Genomic DNA, 10,000 nt, shown 5'->3' with positions numbered 1-10,000 from the left:
GGCCCAATTTAGATGCCATTAAATTTTGATGGTGACCCGGATCCATAATCTTTTTTTTAATGATTACATCAGTTGCCAAGGTATGAGGGTAACTATTATCATTATCATTGCCTTTACTATCTCCGCAAATGAGGTTATGTTTACGGACGTCACCTGTGTGCTTGAGAAAGGTGACTTGAAAGCAGTTCTTCAAATGCGAATATTTTTATTGCACCAGTTGTTGTTGTTATTGTTATTATTGTTATTATCATTATTGTTATTATTATCTTTATCATTATTATTAGCATCATTATTATTGCTATCATCATCATCAACATCAACAACATCATCATCATCTTCATTATCATTATCATTATCATCATCATCATTACTGTCATTATTACTATTATCATTATTATTGTTATTGTTATCATTATTATTGTTTTCATTATCGTCATTATCATTACCTTTATTGTCTTTATTGTTATTGTTATCATAACTATTATTATTATCATTATCATTATCATTATTACCATTATTATTATTAATATTATTATTATTATCATTATCATCATCATTATCATTATTATAATTACTATCATTCATTATTATCATAAGTATTTTTGTTATTATTGTGATCATTATCATAACTATTATTGATATCATTATTATCCTAATTATTATGATTATTGTTATTATCATTGTTATTTCTATCATTATCATTATTATCCTTATTATCATCAACATCATCATTATCTTTATAATCCCATCACATTATCATTACTTATCACTATCATTATCATCATTACTATTATTATTGCTATTATCGTTGTTGTTGTTATCATTACCATTATCATTATCATTACCAATATCATGACTATCATTATTTTGATGATAATGATTATCATTCTTATTACTATCATTATCGATACCATCATAATCATCCTCACTATCCTCATTATCATCATCATTATCCTCATCATCATTATCCTCATCATTAGCATCATCATTAACATCATTATCCTCATCATCATCATTATCCTTATCATCATCATTATCCTCATCATCATCATTATCACCATCATTACCATCATTATCATTACCCTCATTATCATCATCACCATTATCCTCATCATTATCCTCATCATCACCATCATTATCCTCATTATCACCATCATTATTCACACATTATGAGATTATTAGCTTCATAAAGGTGAAAGTTATGGTTAATGCATAGGAAAGTAGGCCTTAGGCGACGTCAGTTTATATATATACCATTTACGTATACATGTGTACATACATGGGTAAGTGTGTGTGTGTGTGTGTGTGTGTGTGTGTGTGTGTGTGTGTGTGTGTGTGTGTGTGTGTGTGTGTGTGTGTTCTTATCATCTGAAATAGTATTTTTTCCTTATTTTTTCTTTCTTTCTTTCTTTCTTCACATTTTCTCTCTATTCTTCTTTTGTTTCTTTTTACATCTATAATCACCTTCTTCTTCTCCTTCATCTAATTCTCCTTTTCCTCCTCATCTTCCGTCTCCCCTTACCCCCCTCCTCCTCCTCCTCCTTCTTCTCCTTCTCCTCCTTCTTTCCCCTCTCCTCTCCCTCCTCCTCCTCCTTCTTCTCCTTCTCCTCCTCCTCCTCCTTTTTCTCCTCCTCCTCCTCTTCCTCTTCCTCCTCCCTCGTCCTCCTCCTCCTCCTCCTCCTCCACCTCTTCCTCCTCCTCCTTCTTTTTCTTCTTCTTCCTCTTCTTCTTCTCCTCCTACTCCTCCTCCCCCTCCTCCTCCTCCTTTTTCTTCTCCTGTTTATTTGCTCTTCTTATCTATTCATGCTCTTCGGATATTGTTGCTTCTTTCTTTTATCGGCTGTCAGCTTCTCCTCGCCTTCTTTAGGAAGAAATATATCTGACATTTTCCTTTATATATCCTCTTCCACTCGTGTGTGTGTGTGTGTATGTGTGTGTGTGTGTGTGTATGTGTGTCTGTGTGTGTGTGTGTGTGTGTGTGTGTGTGTGTGTGTGTGTGTGTGTTTGCGAGTGAGTGAGTGAGTGTGAGCGTGCGTGTGTGCGTGAGCGCGAGCGCGCGCGCGTGCGTGCGTGCGTGCGTGCGTGAGTGAGTGAGTGCGAACTTGCGTGCGTGCGTGTGTATGTGTGAGTGTGCCTGCGTGCGTGTGCGTGTATGTATAAAGCGTATCAAGGGCAGAACATCGACAAAAGGACACCAAACTAAATCCATCAAAAACGGACCAACTAACAGCCTAAGCAGCAACGCGATTGGCGGAGAGCAGCCCTCTTATCCGCCAATCGCAGCCCCATTAGCCCCGTCCTCATGGCCGAGCAAGCAAGGGCGTGGTCGACCGCTCTGCCACATGTACACACGCAAAGATAAGCATGTACATACGCACACGAACCTCAGTCGTACGTGCCATTGGTCTACATCCACCCAGCGCGGACGTGGACTCTCGCGAGGTGTTGCAACAGTTCATTAAAACAACAAACGGGGTGTTTCCTTCTCCATTTTTTTTTTTTGGGGGGGGGGAGGGGGAACTGCATGTAATTTGTTCTTGTCTCGAATCTGCGTTCTAATGAGGGCGAATTAAGAGCGCTTCCCCCTCATTAAAATCGCTGGTGAGAAATGGAGAGTCGTTTAAATCATGGTCGGGGCAAGAAGGTAAACGAAAGGGCCATTGGGTTGTTTTTGGAAAGTTAATAAAAAGATATTTCATTATATGTGTTTCCTTTGTTAATATGTGCGGATATGTTTTTTTTTTTTTTTTTTTTTTTTTTGGAAAGTTAATAGAAAGATATTTCATTATAAGTGTTTCCTTTGTTAATATGTGCGGATATATATATATTTTTTTTCATTTTATAGTTGCGGATAAGACAAGTGTATATCCTTTGTTGAAATGTGTGGATATAATGTTTTCTTTATTTCATAGTTCCGGATAAAGTATTTATTAATAAGATCTAAAAAAAAAAAAAACATTTATGTGTAGGCATGTATGTGTTAAGGAAGAGAACATATTATTTGAACTAAATTTAATCCTCATGAAGATCACGTGACAAAGATAGAACGTGTAGATGCTTCCTTATTAACGAACTTTACCGGCACTGTATTATGATTAATACTGCAATTGTGTATCGGTTTAAATAGGATTTGATCTACAATCAGAATCTATAATATGACCTTGATATGTCTGATCCAGTTTGCCAAGATATTGATGTTTTTTTTTTTTTTTTTTTTTTTTTTTTTTTTTTTTTTTTTGAAAGCATGGGAGCTAGTGTTAATGAAAAAAGAAAAAAAAGTCCGCAAAAAATGTGTTCTAGATGCATAAAGTTGATAGTTTCTTCAAGGTTGCTTTTACGTCTCTAACTGGCAGGTTGAAGTCATCAGTTGAAAGTTACAAGATTAGAAAGAAGACAAAAGACTGCACTATACTGAGGAAGCAAACTTTTTATTTTCTTAGTGGAGTATTATACTCGATTTTCATCAGTATATTGCATATTAATTGGTAATTTCTAATAAGAAATGATTTAATTGCAGTAATCTTTAGAGTTCCATTCCATATCCTCATTTTGATAGATTTTAATCTGGCAATTATATAACCTGCTTGAGAATCGTATGATATATGAAAGTCAAAGTTAATTAACATACAATTACATACATTCATACACATATGTGTGTCTGCATGTATGTGTGTGTGTTTGTACATATATATATATATATATATATATATATATATATATATATATATATATATATATATATATATATATATATATATATATATATATATATATAGACATTGCCTTTTACCCCTATCTACTTCTATTTTCTTTTTTTCTGTCTTAAGATCTTTTCCTCTCTCCCTCAAGCTTATATATCTAAACTAACTTTGAGAAACGCAGAACACACATAACATACAGAACCCTGAAGAACAAAGCCATAACTCACGAGAACACCGCACACGAGGAATGTACAGGATTTAAAAGCAATATTCACACACACCCCCTCCTTTAAAATATATTACTGACGTAGTTTACCGAGAATCATTAAAAGCTTCTTAACTTTATGGACTTTTAAACCACGCACAAAGAAGGGGGGAAATTTTTAAAAATAATAATGATAATGATAAAAAAAAATGGCTTTTGTTTGTAGCAATAGGAATATGTAAAATAATGATATCAAAAGCTTTTTCCTTGTAGAAAAAGAGAAAATGAAATAAGCAATATATAAAAATATTCGCGTTTTGTTAGTCTTTGATATGAGAAACTTTTATGTTATAATTTTGGAGGGATTTTGCTATTATTAAGCTGTTCTCAAAAAAAGAAAAACAAAAAATGACTTTAATATGTATAACAAAAACAAAAAAAAACATTTGCTTTCATTTATAGCAGAGCAAAAGAATCGTAAAAATATATAACATTAAAACAAAAATAATAAAATAATACAAGAAATATTAATATAACAATAATATAACAATATATATATATATACACACATACACACATACACACACACACACACACACACACACACACACACACACACACACACACACACACACACATATATATATATATATATATATATATATATATATATATATATATATTTATATATATATATAAGAAAACAGGCAATTTGCTTGTCGTCCGCACGTGGTCTGTGTGTCTGCTTCGGGGAATGAACGTGTCAATTGTGAATATTTTTTCTCGTTCAGAAAGTGGACTCGTTTGCATATGCTAAGTTTATTTTCTTGGCGGTTTTCTGTTGTAGTGGGAGAGCGGGCTTTTAAATTGCCAATTATGATTCGTTGCTGTCTCGTCCATTATGTAGTTGTAATAAATTTGAATATGTATAGGTAGGTAGGTAGGTGGATGGAGGGATGGATAGACATGTGTGAGAGAGAGAGAGTGTGTGTGTGCGTGCGTGTGTGTGTGTGTGTGTGTGTGTGTGTGTGTGTGTGTGTGTGTGTGTGTGTGTGTGTGTGTGTGTGCATGGTATATATATAAACATATAAATATATGTATGTAAATATGCATATATGTATTTATATGTATTATGTACGCAGTCGCCATACTAAATCCTTAAATGACCTGTCGTTAGTTTTTTCTGCTTCTTTTTCTTTTTCTTTCTTTCTTCCTTTCGCAAAAATACACCAGGGTGGAAGCAGCTGCCAGCGGGGCCATCTGGCACCCTCTTTGTAAAGTCCAGAGAGCCACAAGAAAGTTTGAGACATTCATTGCTATTTCAAAGGGCAAGAAAAGACCAATGCAAGGTATCCAAAACATCCAAGAATTTAATAAAGCCATTTGTTTCTCTTTCATTTCTCTCGTATAATTTAGAACGCTACGTCCATACGTTTCAAAGGAAGAAAATGCCAGGATCTCGGATGAGAATGTGCCAATTATAAGGAGATATATATTCGAGGGCCATGCGGAGTCGACAGTCATGCACAACCTTCTGTTACTTCATGCTTCGCCCAAAAGCAGTTCAGAAGCAGTTCCCAGAATCATGTATATTCAAATCCTCAGTTTCTACAAGATATACAGGGTTACAGACCAGCACACGCACACACACACACACACAAAGACAAAACAGAGAACATCACGTTTTGCAAGATAAAAGAAAACCATCTATTTTTTTATTTTTTTATTTTTTTAGGGGAAGGTTCAAATAAGCGAGAACCATTTTTTTTGGTAAATGAATAAGTATGTTTGAACATATGAACATGAAAGTGTGTAAGTCTGTAAATGTAAGTCCGTGTATAAGCATATATGTGCGTGGATAATATGTACTTGTATATATATATAGCTATAGATATAGATTACTATATAGTCATTTTTGTGCACACACTTATATATATATTCATATATATGTGGGTTTGTATTAGATAGATAGATAGATAGATAGCAATATCATACATGTATCTAAATACCTAAATGAATATAAACCGACTGACTGACCACTTGATGAAAGATGAAAATCAGCACAAAACGCATCACGCAACAGCCTTTGCAGCAGATTGCTTTGCCGCAGTTTCATGTAAGCTCAATGCTTTTAATTTCTCGTCACTTGGTAAATGTCTAGACGAACATGCCTGTGATTATATACATAGCTCTGTGTGTAGATTTACTAAAGGAAATCAGTCATGTGTAAGTGGCAGTTTAACTTAATTACAGTGTGGTTTTGGTTGATTTTTCTCTTTCTGAAAGCAAAGGAGACAATTTGTCGTCTATATATGTATATATATATATATATATATATATATATATATATATATATATATATATATATATATATATATTCACCCACATGTATTGCACACACATCGTTAATATTTTTTCCCGAAAACTCTCAGAAAGCCTCATTGCAAAATGACTTTGAAAGTGAAAAAGCCGACAGCGATTGAAATAGTCTCCCTATTACCTAACGAGCGAAAACCTCTTTTCTGGACAGCAATTTTTTTTTTTTTTTTTTTTTTTTTTTTTTTTTTTGTGTGTGTGTGTGTGTGTGTGTGTGTGTGTTTTCCTTGGGTTCAAAAGTAGTTCCCGACGAAGGAGAGTAATGGTCGGGTGTCGTTAGCATTTGCCTGGGATGAAAAGACTTCTCTGACTTGGTTTTACTACTCTCTCTCTCTCTCTCTCTCTCTCTCTCTCTCTCTCTCTCTCTCTCTCTCTCTATCTATCTATCTATCTATCTATCTATCTATCTCTCTCTCTCTCCCTCCTTCCTTCTCTTTCTCTCATTACCAATTCATTGCATTTTAACCCTTACTTTAGACTATGCTTTGGTATCCCTCGAGAAGCAAAAGTAAATCTCTTATTCCTCCAAAGTATTAAAATTAAATCTTCCTTCCTTCCATCACGAGACATATTGAGAGAATAACAAAAGTGGAATCAGACAAAACCACAAGATGGCTCAACTACAATAAATATGGAAGGAAGAGGTAAAGGCCAAGTGACGCTCGAGTTTCCCAATGGATGTAAACGAATATGTATGTTTTTTTTTCTTTCTTTTCTTTTCTTTTTTTTTCTTTCCTTTTTTCTTTATCTTTTTTTCTTTTTTTCTTTTTTTCTTTTTTATTTTTTTCTTCTTTCTTTTTTCTTTTTCTTTTTTTCTTCTTTCTTTTTTTCTTTTTCTTTTTCCTTCTTTCTTTTTTCTTTTTCTTTTTTTCTTCTTTTTAGGAATTTGATGACATTTACTAACCGACCATCTTTTGACACGTCTTCGTAATGACAGACTCGAAAGAAAAGACACAGGACGTCACTGCTGCCAGACTTATGGCTGTTTTTGATTCCTAAGATTCTGAGAAATGAGAGATTATAATTCCATTACATAATAACTTTAAGGAAAAACGAAAGGTTAAAAAAAAAGGCGTTTCTGGTTTCTACAAGTTAGCTAAAATGCTTTCTTTGCAAGTGAACATGTCGAGAGAGAGAATTTTCCTTCTACTTCTGTGACATTTGCGCCTCTCTCGGAACATGCAAGAGCAAAATAACCAGGGAAATGATAACTTACATATACTAGTTATTTTTTTACTTAGGAAATACGAAACAAGTTATCCTACTTTACGTAAGACAGCTATAAAGTAAAGCTTACTCAGCGTCATTAGAGGAATAAAAAGAATGTAATCAAACAAACTTTTTGGTTCAGTTCTTCGTTGGAAATGCATTGTGAAAGAATACTATCTGTTGTCATTTCTGTGCTTACGAATAGCATATATAATCACGGTAATGAAAATGGAACTACCATGTGATTTGTAGAAAATCCTTTTGAATGATAAAAGGATGTGGTATTTTCCATCATCGTGGAAAAAAATAATCGAGATTAAATGTTTAGTTAATAGGAAAGAAGATTAAGACGTAAATCATAATAAAAGAGATGGGAGAGTGGGAGAGGGAAGAACATAAGAGAAAAATACGTTATTGCATTGCTTGAAATGACGTAGTGAGAACAAAAACCAAGTTTACCTTTCCAGTGAGAATAAAGATATAGTATATGATCTCTCTTTCTCTTTCTCTCTCTTCCTCTTTCCCTCCACCCTCCTCCCTCCTCCCTCCTCTTTCCTTCCTTCCTCCCTTCTCCCTCCTCTTTCCTTCCCTCCCCCCTCCTCCCTCCTCTTTCCTTCCCTCCTCCCTTCTCCCTCCTCTTTCCTTCCCTCATCCCTCCTCTTTCCTTCCTTCCTCCCTTCTTCCCTCCTCCCTCCTCCCTCCTCCCTCCTCTTTCCTTCCCTCTTCCCTCCTCCCTCCTCTTTCCTTCCCTCCTCCCTCCTCTTTCCTTCCCTCCCCCTCCTCCCCCCTCTTCCCTCCTCCCTCCTCTTTCCTTCCCTCCTTCCTCCGCTTTCCTCCCTCCTCTTTCCTTCCCTCCTCCCTCCTCCCTCCTCTTTCCTTCCCACCTCCCTCCTCCTTCCTCTTTCCTTCCCTCCTCTCTCCTTTTTCCTTCCCTCCTCCCTTCTCCCTCCTCCTTCCTCTTTCCTTCCCTCCACCCTCCTCTTTCCTTCCTTCCTCCCTTCTCCCTCCCTCCTCTTTCCTTCCCTCCTCCCTCCTCTTTCCTTCCCTCCTCCCTCCTTCCTCCTTCCTCCTCCCTCCTCTTTCCTTCCCTCCTCCCTCCTCCCTCCCTTCTCCTTCCTTTCCCCATCCCTCTCTCTTCCTCCCTTCAAAAGGAATATTGATAGATTATAAGGTACTCACAAAGTGATTAACAAAAACACTAATGAGAGAATCGAAGCCACAGTAACTCACGAGAAGAAAAAGAAATAAATGGAAGAAGAAAAAAAATAACAATAATAATAAGAAGAAAAATAACAATAATAATAAGAAGAAAAATAACAATAATAAGAAGAAAAATAACAATAAGAAGAAGAAAAATAACAATAAGAAGAAGACGACGAAAAGAAGCAAAGGAAGAAAAAGAAATGATAAGAAAAGAAGAGTTAGAAAAGGGGGGAAAAAGAGAAAAAATATAGATAAAGAGAACTTCCTTGAAAAGAATAAGAAGTAAAGGAAGAAGAATGAATAGGAAGGATCAGAAAAGAACAAGAAAACAGAAGAAAAAAAGTGTATAGATAGACAGATATTCCTTGATAAGAAGAAGAAAGGACGAAGACAAAATAAGAAGAAAAAAAGAAGGAATACGAAAAATAAGAAACGAAAAAATGAAGGAAAAAGAAAAATAAGAACAAGAAAAGAAGGAAAAAGAAATAAAAAAAACGAAAAAAAGAAGGAAAAAGAAAAAATGAAAAACGAAAAAAGAAGGAAAAAGAAAAAGAAAAAAGAAGGGAAAAGAACAATAAAAAACGAAAAAAAAGAAGGAAGAAAAAAAAAAAAAAAACAGAGAAAGAGAGACATTCCTTGAGAAGCCCACGAGCCCGCGACCAAATGTTCCTCGCGGCCCAATCCCGGAGCATTTGACAGCCGCCTGATAAGATTCATCTCAAACTTGGCGAGCGAGCGCAGAGGCCATCACAGGCACGTCGGGAAGGCTTTCGTCACCCGCTGAGTTTGGGAGACTTCCGGGTCAAGGGCGGCGTGAGTGGGTGAGGGTGGATGGACACAGACAGACATATATATATATATAGAGAGAGAGAGAGAGAGAGAGAGAGAGATACTATACTATATATATGTATACATCTATATATTTGTATGTGTGTATATGTATATATATATATATATATATATATATATATATATATATATATATATATATATAGATATATATATATATATATATATATATAAAATATATATATATATATATATTTATACATATATGTATACATATATACTTATATGTGTATGTACACGCACACACATACACATTGTATATATATATATATATATATATATATATATATATATATATATATATATATATATATATATATATATACATATATATATATATATATATACAAATATATGCATATATATACACATATATTCATTCATACATATACATATATATACATATTCATTTATGTGTATATATAATTTATATATATGTGTGTGTGTGTGTGTGTTT

This window comes from Penaeus vannamei, chromosome 27 (assembly GCF_042767895.1).
Source record: "Penaeus vannamei isolate JL-2024 chromosome 27, ASM4276789v1, whole genome shotgun sequence".
NCBI lineage: Eukaryota > Metazoa > Arthropoda > Malacostraca > Decapoda > Penaeidae > Penaeus > Penaeus vannamei.
This window is presented reverse-complemented; position numbering follows the sequence as displayed.